Raw genomic sequence first — 17,562 nt, 5'->3', positions numbered from 1 at the left:
TTAGGCAAACTAAAATAAATAGGTGTATACACCAACCTTTAAAATGTCTGACTTAAATAAAACTATAACACAGATACTATTCCACAACTTACTTTTTAAATTAGGTCATTTGCACTGAGCACATCTTTTAACTAAGTGAATATAATCTATCTTATTCTTTCTAATGACCTTATGGGATTGATATGCAATAATTTATGTAAAAATTTCTCAAATGACAGACACTTTGTCTCCAGTTTTTGTACTGTTTACTCAACACTGCTGTGTATATCTTTATATACACAAAGCATTTTGCATATGTGAGCAAAATGTCTTTTTAGTCAGATAGATTCCTAGAAGTAAAATTATTCAATCAAAGGATATATGAATATTTATCCAATTAGTGGAAGTCCAATTATTTTCCAAAAAGGCAGTATAAATTTTACCAAAAATATATAAACATGCCTGTTTCTCCACACCCTCACCAATACTGAAAATTGTCAGCCTTTAAATGTTTTGCCAATCTGCGCAATCCAAATTACTAATTATTATTTTAATGTATATTTCCTTGAGTATAAACACTCATCCAAACCTGATTTTTTGCAAGCAGACAGCCTATTTGCTGCTGGATGGCTGACCATCTATGTAGAAAAACTACATTCCCCAGCATGCACTGCTTCCAGGGCTTGTCCTCTTCCTACTTTTGTCTACAGCAGGTTAATGCATTACTCTCGTGCCCATATCCATCTCAGAATTAGAGGATGAGGTACAGGAGACCTTCATCAGACCACTCCTATTGCAATCCCAGTCGTTTTCTGAGCGTGGTAGTTGGAATGGATGTAGGAAGAAGCACTGATGGTGGCAAAGCTGATGCTTTACATTGTCTCCCTGAGAAAGCAGAAGCTAGTTTCAGAGTTGCTTTGAAGCTTGCATTTCGGATCTCAGGAGCACATGGTGAAGATACTGAGGTGATTGCGACTAGTAGCATCTAGGTATCTCTATCCACAATTGCAGGTTTGCATGGTTTCCGAATAACAAAGCACAAATGGGTACTCGTTGTGCTTTTGGACCCAGCTGTACCAGTGATTATTTCTCCCAGATTCTGTGCTTGGCCCTTTGTCTGTGTTGCACTTCTCTGAATTTTCACTGTTTTGGTGTCTTCATCATAATCACTGTATGAATTCGAAAAGGCCGTGTCATGAGTGTGAACCAGACACTATTTTAAATCAGAAGTCTCCGGATTGCCTCTGGGTGAAATATTTTCTGTAATTTCATTCTATTTAAACATAAGCTTATGAAACGTTGGAAAAGGTAACAAAAGGAAATACAATAGTAGATGTTTAAGTCTTGCCGTTACACGCTATCCTGAGGATTCTGACAGCGGATGTCAGGGGATCCACCACAGCTTTAAATATTGAACGATGGGATCTGTGCCAATGGAGCATATGGTTTTAAATGAACAATGAATATTCTATTATCTCGTGTTTGATGCCTGGGAGGAAAGTGGATTTGTGAAGATCTGGTGCAGCTGAGCCTCCATCAGAGACAGCCCTTTTCATCATTGGTATCTAAGGTCTAAAGATGGATTGAGGGACTCGTTTGAAGAAGTCAGATGAGGGTGAGGTTGTTAATGAGTTACAGTTGTGCCCCACGATGGACCAGCAGCTGCTGTGATCAGATACATTTTGAGTGACTTGCTAGTGTCCCTAATGATCGGAGTTGCCTGAATTTTCTAACACTGGTTGCATGGTGACTTCACCCCTGTCCTTGGAGAGGTCTCCGTTGGTTTATCTCCCTCTGGTATCTCCTGGTGGGTTATCTTTTTATATATATTTTTTGCAGTACGTGGGCCTCTCACTGTTGTGGCCTCTCCCGTTGCGGAGCACAGGCTCAGCGGCCATGGCTCACGGGCCCAGCCGCTCCGCGGCATGTGGGATCCTCCCGGACCGGGGCACGAACCCGCGTCCCCTGCATCGGCAGGCGGACTCTCAATCACTGTGCACCAGGGAAGCCCTCCTGGTGGGTTATTAACATGGGACCATATCTCCTTCCCTCCAGGCCTCAGAGGTTCGCTTTTCTCCTGTATGTGTTTGCCAAAAGCAAAGGTAACTAAAAGAACGTTGTATCAGGAGGCATTTTATTTGTTTGTTTATTTGCTTGTTTATTGTCGCACTGCACGGCATGCGGGATCTTAGTTCCTCGACCAGGGATCGAACCTGTGGAAGCGTGGAGTCCTAACCACTGGACTGCTGGGGAATTCCCGGGAGGCATATCATTAATACTTAGTAAAAATAAGTCCCTGGCTTATGGCAGCCTCAGTTGACAATCAGGGGCTTTTTCCTATTTATTCATTTCTCATCGGAAGGGAAAACTCAGAGGCCACTAGGCTGGTGGTAAGGAGAACAGAAGGCTGCGTTTCATGACTTTAGTGATTACATTTCTATTGTTTGGATTGGCTTTAAAATGCTTGTAGAATTTCAAGGCCCCTGGCCCCCAGCTCAGTGATGGTCTAAACACGTGATAGAACTGCTCCTCTGATCACCCACAAGCAAACCCGGTATGAAGGGTCAGCTATCACTGGGCTTCAAGCTGCAAGGAGAGTCCCGGGTTGACTGTTTCCATGGCCACAGGGATTGGCACACTGCGTGGCAGTCGATCACGAGGAAGGTGGTCTCTAAGGCACGGCTTCTCAGATTTGAAGGTGCACACAAGTCCCCTGGGAATCATGTTAAAATGTGGGTTCAGATTCTGTAGCTCTTGGTGAGGCCTGGGATTCTGCAGTACTCACCAGTACTCACCAGTACTCACCAGCTCACGGGTGCTACTGATTCTGTGGGCCCACATCCCACACTTTGAATATACGAAGTCTTGGGTTCTAAGTCTTTTAATTAAAGCTGAAGATAAAAACACAACCTCCGTTGGTTTGTGATCCCTTGGGTTGTGCATCTTGTACCAGCCATCCACTCCCATGCTCTTACCTGGACCTACGTGAACAGAAATTGAATTTCTGCAGCGACCAAAAGGTGATTCCCGTTTCTCTGATAATCCCTTTATTCCTCATGAGTTTGCAAAGTAAACCTGCTACAGTTAAAGCTGAGCTTTAATAAATGAGCTGAAAATATGTTCAGCCTTTTACTACTTGAAACATAGTTCACATTTTGCTGAACTACAAATGCAGGACTTGGGAACATTTGTTAAGGAAGGTAATGCTGAAGAAATAGTTTTACAGTTTCCAATCTGTTACCTCCCTGTCAGGACTCAGTTCAGCCCTTGCCTCCAGCCGGGGGTCACTGCCATCAGAGCACCCTGGCGCCCCTCTGCTTGGGGTCCTCACGCTGCACCAGGACCAGCTCTGCATCCCATTCATCCCTGGGTCCACATGCTTCCCAGAGCAACTGGCGCCCGTGCTCAATGCATGTTAGTGAAAAAAATCCCCATTGGAATAAAAATATAAAGTAAATTACGGCATGTCACCCTGGTGGAATAAAATGTACCTGGGGAAATTATGGTTGCAACAACTCTAACAACATGAAAATTTTATATTATGTTAAGTGAAAAAAACTGGATGTAACCATGCACTTTTGTGTGTTTACAATTTTTAATATACACAAATAATAGACAAATAACAGAAAGGAACGTGGGAAAGAGAACTGTAAGCTAGTCAAGATGTAGCTTATAGATGATTTAACTTCCTCTTAAAAAGTATTCCTTTCTTATGAAACAGTTTCCAACAAATTATAGGAAAAAAGAAACCACAAAAGTAATATTTTACTATTATTAGACGTTATTTGTGCTTCCTTCCACATATTTAATTGCAAACGTCCACTCTACCTAAGACTCCTTTTAGAGATATTAAACAGATTTTGAAAACATTTCATTAACTATAAGAGTGAATAAATTTTTATAGATTACGTTAATGCTCTCATTTTTCTTGTAAACTTTATAGCATTCCCTCAAGTTTGATGAAACGTACAAGGCCCTTAAGGAAGAGCTCACGTCCTCACCCAGACACTCAGTAAAAAAGCTGTTAGGAATTCCCTTTCTCAAATGAGGTGCCGCAAAACTCCCACATCTTTCAATCCAATTCGGTAGTCTGTTCCCCAGTCTGTTCCCCGGTGCCCTCCTTGTCTCTTGGCCTCTGTACTACCTAAGTTTTTTTTTTTTTTTCTAATTTATTTTTTAACATTTTAACATTGGAATCTAATTGCTTTACAATGTTCTGTTAGTTTCTGCTGTATAACAAAGTGAATCAGCTATATGTATACATATATCCCCATATCCCCTCCCTCTTGTGTCTCCCTCCCACCCTCCCTATCCCACCCCTCTAGGTGGTCACAAAGCACCGAGCTGATCTCCCTGTGCTATGCGGCTGCTTCCCACTAGCTATCTGTTTTACATTTGGTAGTTTATATATGTCAAGGCCGCTCTCTCACTTCGTCCCAGCTTACCCTTCCCCCTCCCCGTGTCCTCAAGTCCATTCTCTACGTCTGCGTCTTTATTCCTGTCCTGCCCCTAGGTTCATGAGAACCTTTTTTTTTTTTTTTTTAAGATTCCATATATACGTGTTAACATACAGTATTTGTTTTTTCTTTCTGACTTACTTCACTCTGTATGACAGAGGCTAGGTCCATCTGCCTCATTACAAGTAACTCAATTTCGTTTCTTTTTATGGCTGAGTAATATTCCATTGTATATATGTGCCACACCTTCTTTATCCATTCATCTGTCGATGGACACTTAAGTTTCTTCCATGTCCTGGCTGTTGTAAATAGAGCTGCAATGAACATTGTGGTACATATCTCTTTTTGAATTATGATTTTCTCAGGGTAAAACCCAGGAAAATCATGTCTTTGTTTTCATCTTGCATAAAATCTAGCCTCAGTAACAGGTATGTCCCTTCATCTTTCTGCCTACAACCTTTAAGTTTGAAAATAATGTTACTAGGTAAAACCAGCTAGCAGCTGATACGGTCACTTTAACCTTTTGCATTTTCACCTGAGAAGGAAAAATTTTGTTCAGAAATTTGGCAACATGAGTCTGTGTTGAAATAGTTTGAGTGATGATGAACAAATCCTCTTTTCGTTAGACTAACCTGTTGATTCCTTTCCTTTATCCAGATGGACCCTCTTCTTGTCTCTTTCTCCCAGTTTTCCCCTACCAGTTTCTGTCTCTATCTCTGTATCTCTGACTTTTTCTTCTCCCTTAAATTGATCTGTACTTCTAGATAAATGTCTTCAAATTAATTTTATTCAAATATTTGAGAGATTATATTTACATGTACAAATGCATACATACACTCACATCTGCACGTTTACCTTGTGTCATCCTCATGTTTCTAGAAGTGCAGCATTCATGAGAAGAGTCTCCTTTGGCTCACCTTGTACCTCTAGAGCCTACCATGTCACTTAATATGTTTTCATTGAAAGAATGAACATATGAATTGAAGCAGGAACAAATGCTATTAGTAGTGAGGTAGGAACTAGTGTGGGAAACCAACAAGTTACTAGAAACTCTTACGATTATAGTTTGCATGTCTACATTGATTGCCCTTTTCTCGTATCTCCAATCATGTCACTTTGTTGATAAATATTTCTCATTCTCCTGTGATTCACTATTTGCTGTCAATCCATGGCCTTTAAAAGGTGTTTACTCTTTCATTTTCATACCAATTCCCCCTTTTCCTCTGAAAAATGTGGACAACACTCAAGAAGCTATCATTCCATCTCCTCCCTGAGCTAGGACAGCACTTGGTTTTCACCTCTCTTACATCATTCATCTCATTCTGCTCCATCATTTAGGAACTTGGCTTACAACTCCTACGAGGTTCTAAAGCCCATTTAAAAAAAAAATGATTTCTCTCCTTTTGTATTTATTCTCTGGCATTGCCTGAATTGGTTCCTGGAACATCACTGACATTGGCTGAATTGACTTTAGAATTTGAGACATTCTGTACAGTGCCTTTAAACAATGTTTATCAAGAGATGGAGAGCAGAGGGCTTGCCTGGTGGCGCAGTGGTTGAGAGTCCGCCTGCCGATGCAGGGGACACGGGTTCGTGCCCCGGTCCGGGAAGATCCCACATGCCGCGGAGCGGCTGGGCCCGTGAGCCATGGCCGCTGAGCCTGCGCGTCCGGAGCCTGTGCTGAGGCCCGCGTACCGCCAAAAAAAAAAAGGAGCTGGAGAGCAGAAATAATTTTCAAAGAGTAAGGTTCTCAAGGTAAAAGTCATATTTATTCAACTTCTCTGAGGTAAAAACAAGCATTGCATTTTCCACAAATAAAAAGACTTTGGTGCGTTTAATGTGTTCCTATAAAATTGGATGTGCTATACATTGTAAGGGATTTTTACAGATTCTTAGAATAGTATCTCCTTTGTATGGAAGATGGGGAAGAGAGTGAGTTTGCACAAGAACAGGTCAAATGTATCTTCGGCTGGCCAAGCAGAACAGTGTAAATTCCTTATTTTATTTATAAATCCTGACGCTGTTGTCCCAGAAGTACTTCGGAGCTACTGAGGACCTGCTGGGAGTCTCCGATACTACCTCTGTCACTCCCATATTTCTCCCTTTCACTGTTCTGCAGTATTTGTGTGGCTGATTTATTTGCCAATCTCCTCAACTTGACTGTGGGCTTGGGTGGACTTTGGCCCCATACTTAGTCCTTGACATAGAGTAGAGGACAAATATTTTTAAATTGGGTTGTTTACGCAAAGCCCCGTAGTGAATGTTGATTTAAAGAAGAGAAAACTTCTATCGGTGGCTGTCCTGGAATGTGCGAAAATAATTGCATCATCTACTTTAGTATTTTTCAAATGCTGCTCCTCCCTGGTGGATGCGGGCGTGGGACGGAGGAAGGAAAGGCAAAGGATGAGTCTCTAGGGTCCCTAACTTCACTCCAGCTCAGGCTTCTGTAATTTGAACAGAGTGTTATATGGCCATGGGGATTTTGTTTTGTTCTTGTTGAAGCCGTGGACTAGTTAGTTTCCAAAAATCAGTGTGGTTGAACCATGACAAAGAGGAAAATCAAAGGAGCTGTGGGAATGATGCCTATATGTGTGCCTTAGTAATTATTATGAAAGAGAAGAAAAGAGAAGAATCTTAAAAACCAAGAGAAATTAGTATTGCCTTGTTTGAGTGTTTGGTGCTAGACTAGGGCTTGCTTCTGACTTATAAACTTTTAACTCATGCTACAAAGGTCAGAGAGGACAGAAAACTTTTACATTTGAACAGGTGTTTTGAGACCTTTGGAAGTAAGTTTGTCAGTTGAGTTGCCTTCAGAGACAACAGAGGTACATCATTGTAGAAATGAACCCATCACTTTTCCAGTAGTTTCAGCAAGAAGACGTTTGGATGCCGAAGTCAGGTGGGAAATGTTCAGAGTATGTTTATTCTTGAAATATTGGTAGACAAATCTTGATATCAGAGATATTGCTTGACATGTACATTTTATTTGATCCTGCATCTTTGGCTTGAGTAACATCTCTCTTGGAAAGACTTGCTATACCTTTACTCTATTTGGGTGGAAAAACTATCTTTTTGATCACATTTCTTTGCAAATGTTTTCAATCAGTTCTACTACCTGCAAAATACCAAAGTAGTTGAGGAGATGGGTCTTTCCATCGGGTTCCCTATGCCTTGATCCAGGACATCATTCATTTACCCAAAATAAAACTATTGAATTCAACATGTACTAAATATTATAGAGCCATAGACACAACTGTTGAGGAAATACAGAGTGAGGACCTTGCTGAACATTGTTTGACCTACATTAACATATCACACTCAGTTCTAATATTTTCTATGTTTTACTTTCTTAATATGTCTTCCTTTTTTTGCTTATTTGAAGATTTATTCTGATTAATTTAGTACTTATTAGAATAAAGATAATATTCTGATTCCAGATTTCCACTGGAAAAATACCAGTTTGTAATTTTTCCAAGCTGTTCACAGCATGCGTCTAATAATCCCCTGATGAAGAGTTTAATGATTTCTTTGCATTGGCGATCTGTCATAATGCAGCGCCTGCGAGCTCTTCTTAGTTAAACCATAGAGATGAAAGAAAGTCCAACCTTGATGAGCAATTCATTCATTCACATTTCCGTTGTTACGGATGTCACTGTTCAGTGACTAAAGAAGCATCCAAGTCTCATTAAACCGTCACGCCATTTGGGAATGGCACAAGGTGGACCAAATGAGAAAGGAACGTGCTATTTCTGAACTTAACGCCGGCTCTCCTGCTTCTCTTTTGTCTGGTTTGATACGTTGACGTCGACGTCTCTGCTAATGCTCTTGACAAGTATGTACACTTTTAGTTGCCAGCCAGGTCTTAACTTTCACAAAAGAACGGCTGGAGACCTTCTAGCCCTGAGACAGCTGCTGGGATAAAAGGCACCTTTCACTAAAAAACACTCTTTCCTCTTGTGATGTACCCTAAAATGCAGCAGTGCAGCCACTGGAGGGGGACTCTGAAAGCCAAGGTAGAAAAAGAAAATTGCTGGATTCATGGTTGGCAGTACAGAGTTATATGTAGTTGGCCATACAATTGCAGTCTTGCTGGTAAATCAAGGTGTGTTGCCATGGCGAGATGGCTATAAGAGGAAAAACAGGTGGTGCTGGTTGTATTGGAGACAAAGAAATAAAAACTCCGTGTCTCCTTCTATGTAAAAGTTATGTAGAATTCAATAATTTAGGGAAGAATAATCAGGCTTGTACTACCATTTTTATCCCATTAATGCAGAAATCCACCATGCAAATGGTTACATTATTCATGTCTGTGTTTCCCAGCTCAGGAGTTACCCCTCTCAGTCCGCTTATCAAACCATTTCCCTTATTTCCTCCAACTCAAGTAAATGCCCATTTTATTTATTCAACCTATCATGATTTAAAGCAAGATTTCCCACCAAATATTTTCACTGCAAGTTCTCTCTCTCAAACCAGTCTCTTTTCTTTTTCTGAAGAAAAGAGAATCTTTTTTGACAAATATTTATTGTACAGATACATTATGCAAAACACTGCTATACTCTTTGTATGTATGCTATCTGATACAAATATAAGCTGACCCAGGCCCTGGATTATTAACATATTATACCTTATGCCACAGACTGTTTTGCCCTCTAATATTTACATGACGAGAAAGAGCGTGCAGTATTTTTTCCACTTAACAAAGGCTGATTCATGAGTTTCTAAAAATGCATAATTTAATAATGAAAAATGAAATTTTAATCACTATTATCGAAGAGGATTTCTTCTTTCATTTGTTCCGATGTTTAACATTAAACAATAATACTGCTTGATGGAGAACTAGATAAGTACAAGTTCCCACTTTGCCTCAAAATACAGAGATGACCTATGCCATCAGTTTCGTAATAAAGCATGTCAGTGGGATTTTGTTTCCTTGAAGTAAGACTTTTCTAAATTCTGTGAGAGGAACATGTGATAGAGGCAATATATTACTTGAGATCAGAAACATCTTTGGAAGATGTATTTCTGGCGGAATGGTAGAATAATTTCCCTGAACATCACTGCTGTTAAAAGCAACTGGAAATGTCAGATTTAAAAGATGTTTTAGTTGCATCAGTGAGTTAACAAGACACTAAATTCTTCTAAACTTGAGCTTTATTTTCAAAGCTCAAAGAATGGGGAAGAAGAGACAAATCCCAAAGGACTTCCCAAGCTGGGAGTCTAATAGAAGACCCTGCTCATAAAGCTGGAACCCCACACATCGACAGCTTCACAGTGAAGGTGAGAGGTAGACCCAGACTCATCCCCTAAAGACAAGCAGAACTGTCTTCCTCCAACCTTGCTACTAGGTGGAAAAAAGTTAACATGTCTCCTCAGTATTCACAAAAATAGATTAGTCCTCACACAGATTTGTCAGCTAAATTCACATCACTTGAGAAATCCAGAGAATATATAAGTAAAGGATTTAAGTTAAAGTGGTGGTAGGCTATTAGTGTCTCCAGGCACCTGGCAAATACAAATGAAAATCCAAAAGGAAATAAAATTCCTTTTGGAGGTTATCTGCCTTCAAAATAGATCACAAAATTTCTAAAAGATAAAGTTCCAAGGACCTAAATTCACAACCAACAATTCAGAATATCCAAAGAACCAAGGGGCCATACCCATAAAGCAATGAATAATCAAATAGCTGAATCAAACTCACAAAGATATCAGTCAGGCACAGAACATGAGATAAGCATGAATTAATATGCTCAAAGAAATGAAAGAGAGGTTTTAGGTAAGGAAAGAGCACAATGACTAAGCACATTTGAAAAAATCAAATAGAATTAACAGAAAAAATATATATATATAATATTAATTTTTTAAAACTCAGTGAGTGGGTTTACCAGATTTGGAAGAGTGGAGAAAAATAATGAATGGGAAAATACTTTGTGAGGACGTTATACAGAATACAATTCAGAAAAACAAGAGTTAGAAAATATAGAAGATTAAGAGACAGGAAGATGGAATGAGAAGCTCTATGTGCCTGAATGGAGTTCTGGAAGGGAAAAAAGAGAGGCAGAATAAAACAAGTGTAACTATTTGAAGAGAATTTTAGCTGAAAATTTTCCAGAACCGATGAAAAGCATCAATCATTAGATTCTGGAAGACCAAAATTTACCAAGAAAGATAAATTAAAAACATTCACACAAAGATACGTCATAGTCAATCGTCAAAACTTCAAGAACAGGGCTTCCCTGGTGGCGTGGTGGTTACAAATCCACCTGCCAATGCAGGGGACACGGGTTCGAGCCCTGGTCCGGGAAGATCCCACATGCTGCGCGGAGCAACTAAGCCCGTGCACCACAAATACCGAGCCTGCGCGCTAGAGCCCTCAAGCCACAACTACTTAGCCCACGTGCCACTATTGAAGCCCGTACACCTAGAGCCCATGCTCCACAACAAGAGAAGCCACCGCAATGAGAAGCCTGCGCACCACAACGAAGAGTAGCCCCCGCTTGCCCCAACTAGAGAAAACCCGTGTGCATCAACGAAGACCCAACGCAGCCAAAAATAAATAAAATAAAATAAAATAAAAATTTAAAAATACCTATTAAAAAAAACTTCAAGAACATAGAGAGATTTTTAAATCTATTGGAGGGATGGGAAGAAGACATTTCCTTCAGAGGAAACATAATGAAACAAGACCCTACTTCTTACTAGCACCATTGGGATCCAGCACATTTTTTATTGTGCAGAAAGTAAAATATATTTAATGAGAAATGTTTTTAAGTGTTTGAGTAAAATAAAGATACTTTCAAGTGAAGACAAATGGAAAGAGTTTGCCACCAGGAGACCCTCAATTTAACAAATTTAAAAGTGTATTCTTCAGGAAAAAGAAGTTTTCCCAGAGAGAAGGTCTGAGAAACAAGAAGAAAGGATGAGCAAGAAGCGGTTGTATATGTGGGTAAATCAGATATAAACATTGACTGAATAAAACAATAACAATAATAATGTCAAGATAGAAAACTATATGTAAAAAATACCTATTTGGGAAATTATAGTGTCCTAAGATTGTATTGTTTGAGAAAAAGGGTAAGATGATGATTAACTTTAGACACTGATAACTTATGTATATATGCTAACAAGTCTAGGGTGATTATTTAAATAAAAGTAATAAAGCCTTGAAACTAATATACTTGAAACTAATAAGGGGATAAAATGGAATGGGGAAAAACTGATAATTTCAAAAGAAGGGATGAAAGTAGAAATAAAATCTTAGAAATGGCAAGAAAAAGAAATACAAAGCAAGGATAATAGAAACAAATACACATATATCTTTAATCACAATAAACATAATTGGACAATAAAAGACAAAGATTCTCAGGCTGAATTGAAAATGATAAGCTGAGTCATTTGCTTATGTCATTTTTTTAATGTGAGTTTCTTATAGATGGCATACAGATAGGTCATGTTTTTTAATCCACTCTTCCCATTTCTATCTTTTAATTGGTGTATTTAGACCATTTACATTTAATGTGATTCCTGATATATTAAGGATTAAAATCTTACATTTTATTTTGTATTTTCTGTTCACACTTTTTTCATTTCCTTATTTTCTTTTCCTGCCTTCCTGTAGATTATTTGAACATTTTTTAGAATTCCATTTTGATTTATCTATAGTGTCAAATAATTTTAACGTCTCTCTCCTCTTGGTAATGACACCTATTGCTTGTCTTTTTTCATTCAGTTTGAGATCTTCCTGGTTCTTGGCCTGGCCTGATAAATATGTTCTTCTGTATCATTAATAGCACTGCCATATGGAACAGTAATTATACTTATTGCACATAATATTACAGGAAAAAGCATTATCCTTATAAAGAAATTTACAAATATGGATCTTCACTAGAAGCAAGGGAATGAGTGTGTCTGAGATAAAAGCTCAGGGTGTTGGCAGTGTATCTCTGTTCGATCAGTGTAGCTCATAAAATTAACACTCATTCAACCCCTGCCACTAGAAGAGGGACCAGAAGACAGATAATATGACAGGTTCTAATTCATGTAGTTGGTTTATACACTTATAATCTAAAAAAACTGGAAACCAAGAGGCTAATCAAGCTTCCTGGTCCTTTGAGAAACATTTTAATGTCCAAAAAGTATAAGCATGGTTGAAAAGTGATTAATTCAGTTTGTCCCCTGAGACTCTGAAGATCATACACCCATATCAAGTTGATGAAGACTGTGTCACCAAATTAGATCATAGCTGTTGGTTAGTGATAACTGTGAAGAAGAAAATAAAATGCAAGTTTAACACCAGAAACACCTCAATCATTGTCTAAGGTTTTCACTAGCTCTGCAATTAGAGACATGCTCCACGGTCAGTGGTTTGCTGCCATTGTCAACATCTTTCCCAGGGTCTGGACAGCAACAGGACACCCAAGCAGCTGCTACGTAGTGAACTGAGGGTAGAAAGAGAAAGACAAAGAGAACCATCAAAAGAAAAATAGACAGTTGAAATTCACCTACTTTAACACCATGAACTGATTATTACTTAAATGTCTATTGTACATTCTAATTTTTCAAGTGAGAATGTCTTCTTTATAGCATAAATACTTTGGCATGTTCAGATTTTTTCCATATTAGTTTCCAAAGAAGAAACATTTAATTTCCTTCCCAAATGAAAAATCTAGTTCTTGCTGAAAATGTATACTTTAAAGGAATTCTTTAGAGAAAGAATTTTGCAGGTGGTCTCTACTACAAATAAAAATGTGAAAAGGCCCTTAGAGAAACTTCCGTCCCGTAACCTTCTCTCCGTCTTCTCATGCTGGGTTGCCATTTAAGCAAAACCTCCATGGGAGTCTAAAATGCCACAGCAGGCGTGTTCCTGCCAGCTGTTTGTATAGGTCACCCAGCCGAGGGGTTCAACTTGAGTGTTCTTGGATCCGTTATGGCGCCACTGGAGGGTTGAAATTTAATCTTCAAAAACTGTTCTGTAACAAACTGGCACTTTGGGTTTTTGCTGAAATAGTTGCCTTCTTCCTGGCTTGAGCTATTCATGAACTGGAACTGCATATTTTAAGGTCAGCTTCTGCTTGGCAAAGTTGGAGGAGTTTGGCCGTAGGAGAATTTCTGGCAGGGGAAGGATACTTAGAAGCTGAATCAAATGATGTAATCACCCCATTTAGAGATCAAGGGACATCTTCAAACAAATACTAACAGATTATTCCCTTCTGCCTAATTTTTGTGAAATTCTTACCCAGAGCATTACCGACTTAGTATGAAAAAAGGAAGCAGAGTGCTATCGCCCAGTTTCTTTATGGCATGGTTCGTCTTATGTCTCCTATCAGTGTCTGCAGGGCTAGCAAATAAGTATGAAAACCGCTCTCTTGACAAGAACCTGTTGGTAAAATGTAAGAATCTTTTTTCAGACTGTGTGCTGCCAAAGGAAATATTTTGAAAGTTTTCTCAATTTTAAGAGCCTCATTTCCCTTAATTAAACCACAGTTTGAAACTTTGTGTATTTAGTTAAGCTCACTGGGTTGATATGAGAACAGTAGTTATTAAAATAATCCCTAACAGTGAGTAACCCAAAAGTTATTGTTAGTGGGCTTTAAGTTTCCTTCTAGGACGCTTTTTGCCCAGTCCTTACCTATTATTTCAGTTACCCTGATTGTATTTGATTTAACCTAAATTGAAAAGCACTTGACCTTTCGTGCACACATCCACAGATAGAGAGGAGAGGGCTTCCATACCTGAAAAGAAATCAATGATGATATTCTAATGATTGGATCAAAAGCATTTTAAAACTTTTTTGTTTGCCTCTTTAGTCTTTCCACATTGAATTCATTAATCATTACTTTAATAATATATATGTAAGATCTCACTTCCTAAAATGATCTGGTATCATGTGATTTTTTGCAATGCCTGCCCCTCAAAGCAGACTGTGGGCTCTAGAGAGACCAAAAACTACAAATTCCCTTTCAATTAATTCTTCTTGAAAAAGTCAGAGTATCCTGTACTTGGTTATTATCAGAGAGTGGCTTGAGAGTAAAAACTTCTATATAAGTGCAGAGCATTGCTGTTGATCCTTAAGTATCACTAGACGTAGCCCAAGTGATTATTGACACGAAAGCGACTTTATCGAGGCACGAATAAGGACTTATTCATTATCTTTTTATTTAAAATAAGGTATTACTAGGATATATGATATATGCCCGAGTATATATACTGAGAATATTTATCTTTTTTCCCATTATGCCTTGCTGACAGAGCTTTCTATAGATACTTTTGTGGAGTTAGAGTTCTATTTATTTACATCAGAATTCTAATACCTGTATCACAATTTTTGAATTATAATGCTACTTCAGTGAATTTTTCTGGAAAGAAATCTTCCTATGGACGCAGGAAGCTTTGAGAGAAGTTCTGGTGACTGTGGTAATGGAGTTGGACATAGCAGGAGCTGGAATCACACTATCTCAGATATGGTTTTCTGGGTCTCACAGAGGGTTAGGGAAAGCTCTGGGCTCTTCCTCGACGGGTCAGGGCCGGGCTGAGATGTGTACACACCTCTACCACACATCAGGGTCCCATCCCTGAGAAAGGTAGCATTGAGAGGGCCGGAAATCACAACTGTGTGGTAGGCAGAATATTGGCCCCCAAATATGTCCACGTGCTAATCACTGGATCCTATGAGTACATCTCCTTACATAGCAAAGGGGAATTAAGGTCACAGATGGGATTAAGTATTCAGCTGTGGTCAAAATGGAGAGATTTTTCTGAATTATCCAGGAAAGCCCAACGTAATCAATCACAAGAGTCTTTATAAGTGGAAAAGCGAGGTAGACAAGAAGGCACTAGAGGGATGGCAACGTGAGGACTTGACCCATGGTTGCTGGCTTCGAAGATGAAGGAAGAGGGCCAGAGAATGTGGGCAGCTTCTAGCAGCTGGAAAAGTCAAGGGAAAGAAATATCCCTTGGAGACTTCAGACGGACGGTAGCCCTGCCTCCCAAGACCTTGCTTTTAGTGCAACAAAACCCATTTTTGTTTCGGCTTCTGACCTACAGAAGATAGTATACTTCTATAAGTTTGAGTAATTTGTTAGATCATTCAAAGAGCAGCAGTAAACTAATACACAGCTGTTAGCACTTATTGATCACCATCCAAAGTGCTTGACGTGCATATCCTAATATTTACCTGTAAGATTACTATTATCTACCTTTGATGAAGAAACTGAAGCTTGCCTGAGATAGCACAGAAGCTAAGCTTCTGGAAAATGCAGCTCGCCTCTTCTGACAGACAGAGAGAGGGATTGCTCCACTTAGAAATTCAGGGGTAGGAGGAAGGAAGACTACATCATGAAACAGCGCACTACGTCTCCGAAATCATTTCTATCTCTTGCGATGGAGCTTATTCCAGAATTAACCTCATTAAACGGTGTGCATCTTATTGCATGATTTCAGGGTAGTATGGTAGAAATAATATAGGATCAGGACATAAAGACGCTAGTCTGATCTCTGATGCTAATTAGCTGATTGTTCTGAACTTCTTCATATAAAGATAATAATATTTATCTTGTTTTTTAGCATCAAATGAGATTAATAAATATGGAAAAATGTAAGTGTTAAATAATGTCCCATTCATAGTATTACTATTCTCTTGGGCTTTAGAGCACTTTTTAAAATTCGGTAGCTTATTCTCTGACATACTAAGAAGTTGATGAAATAGTTGTCCTTCTACCAGTTGATATGACCCGATGCATAAAATACACTAAAGGACCCTCCCGAGTGAATTCGTAGTTCTTCAATGCCCTTCACATGCCTCTTGCGGCTCATCAGCCTCCATAAATCTGTCCGTGTGCAGTGCAATATCTGTTCCTTTTTAAACAGGAAACTTTCCTTGATATGTCACCCACAGCTCCTTATTTCTTCAAAAAACAGTTAGCATCACAACATGTGACTGTTTTCTGATTTCCAAAAATTGTTTACATGACCAAGTAGCTTCTATCCTCCTGATTGAATTGTAAGGGTAGGAAATGCCCATTCAATTTCCTTGAAATACAGGGACTCAAAATATATAGACAGAATTCAAGAAGCCTTTTCAGATGTTCTGGAGACAATTGCTGAGTAAAGCTAATTCAAGGAACAAACTCCAACAATCGGCTTGGCATCAAGGAAAATACTCCTCCAAACCCTATGGTTCCACCTTCCCCAGCTACATACGCACTCGTGGTCATTCAGGCCACTGGGGAGGGTCTGTTAGACTTGATTAGATAGACTTTATTCATTTCACTAAATGATTGGTTACTGGTTTCACTGGAATAATAGACTTTGCCTTCTAACACTGCTACCAAAAATAGTACAAAACCATGCAGAAACTGTGAAACCCTTAACACAATTGCTATCTTTACTGGATAAACCAAATCATGAACAGGCCATATCTAGAATTCCTGGATCCATCGAAGTCTGTGAACACCCTAAGGCTTGGTTATCTCTGTCTATGGACAAGAGAAACTTCTCTAAAATAGCACCTGCTTTAATGCAGTGGTAGATCTGCAAGTTATTAGGACTTTTCGTGTCACATCTCTATGAGTAGGCTCCTGATACAAATGCTACTGATGCTTCTGTTTATTTTTTTAGAGCCGTGAAAAAATATTTACAAATTATGGCTTAAAATCCAAGGTCGTAATTTGGCCTAGGCCAGGTCTATGAACACAGCAGTTTGGCATCATCAACCGCAAGCTTGAAAAGTCCACTGGGATTGAGTAGCTATGAGATGCTAGAGCAAATGAAGCAAGGATGATGGTGGCAGAGCTGAGGGCTACACGGACTTTCCAGGCATAAAGAAACCTCCTCTAATACCCAACAGTTATTTGAAATGACCTGGGATGTATCAATTTAGCCAGTAGGAATGTTAGAGCTTTTAAATTCCCTCTTTAAGGAAAGATTCAGTCCTTCATGGTTATAAAATACTTACCTCATGAATTCCTAGAGTACAGGTTATATAGAAGAGAGGATCAGTCGCACAGTATGCTTTAATTTCACAGTCTTTTAGGAAACCATGGTTTGATCAAATACTTTCCTACGATTCCACTAACATGAGTAACCCTGTTTTGATCTTTTTTAATTGTGTCCGATTCTAGTGAGCCGAGAA

The sequence above is a fragment of the Pseudorca crassidens genome, chromosome 17, assembly GCF_039906515.1.
Source record: "Pseudorca crassidens isolate mPseCra1 chromosome 17, mPseCra1.hap1, whole genome shotgun sequence".
Classification (NCBI taxonomy): Eukaryota; Metazoa; Chordata; class Mammalia; order Artiodactyla; family Delphinidae; genus Pseudorca; species Pseudorca crassidens.
Note: the sequence above shows the minus strand (reverse complement) of the source record.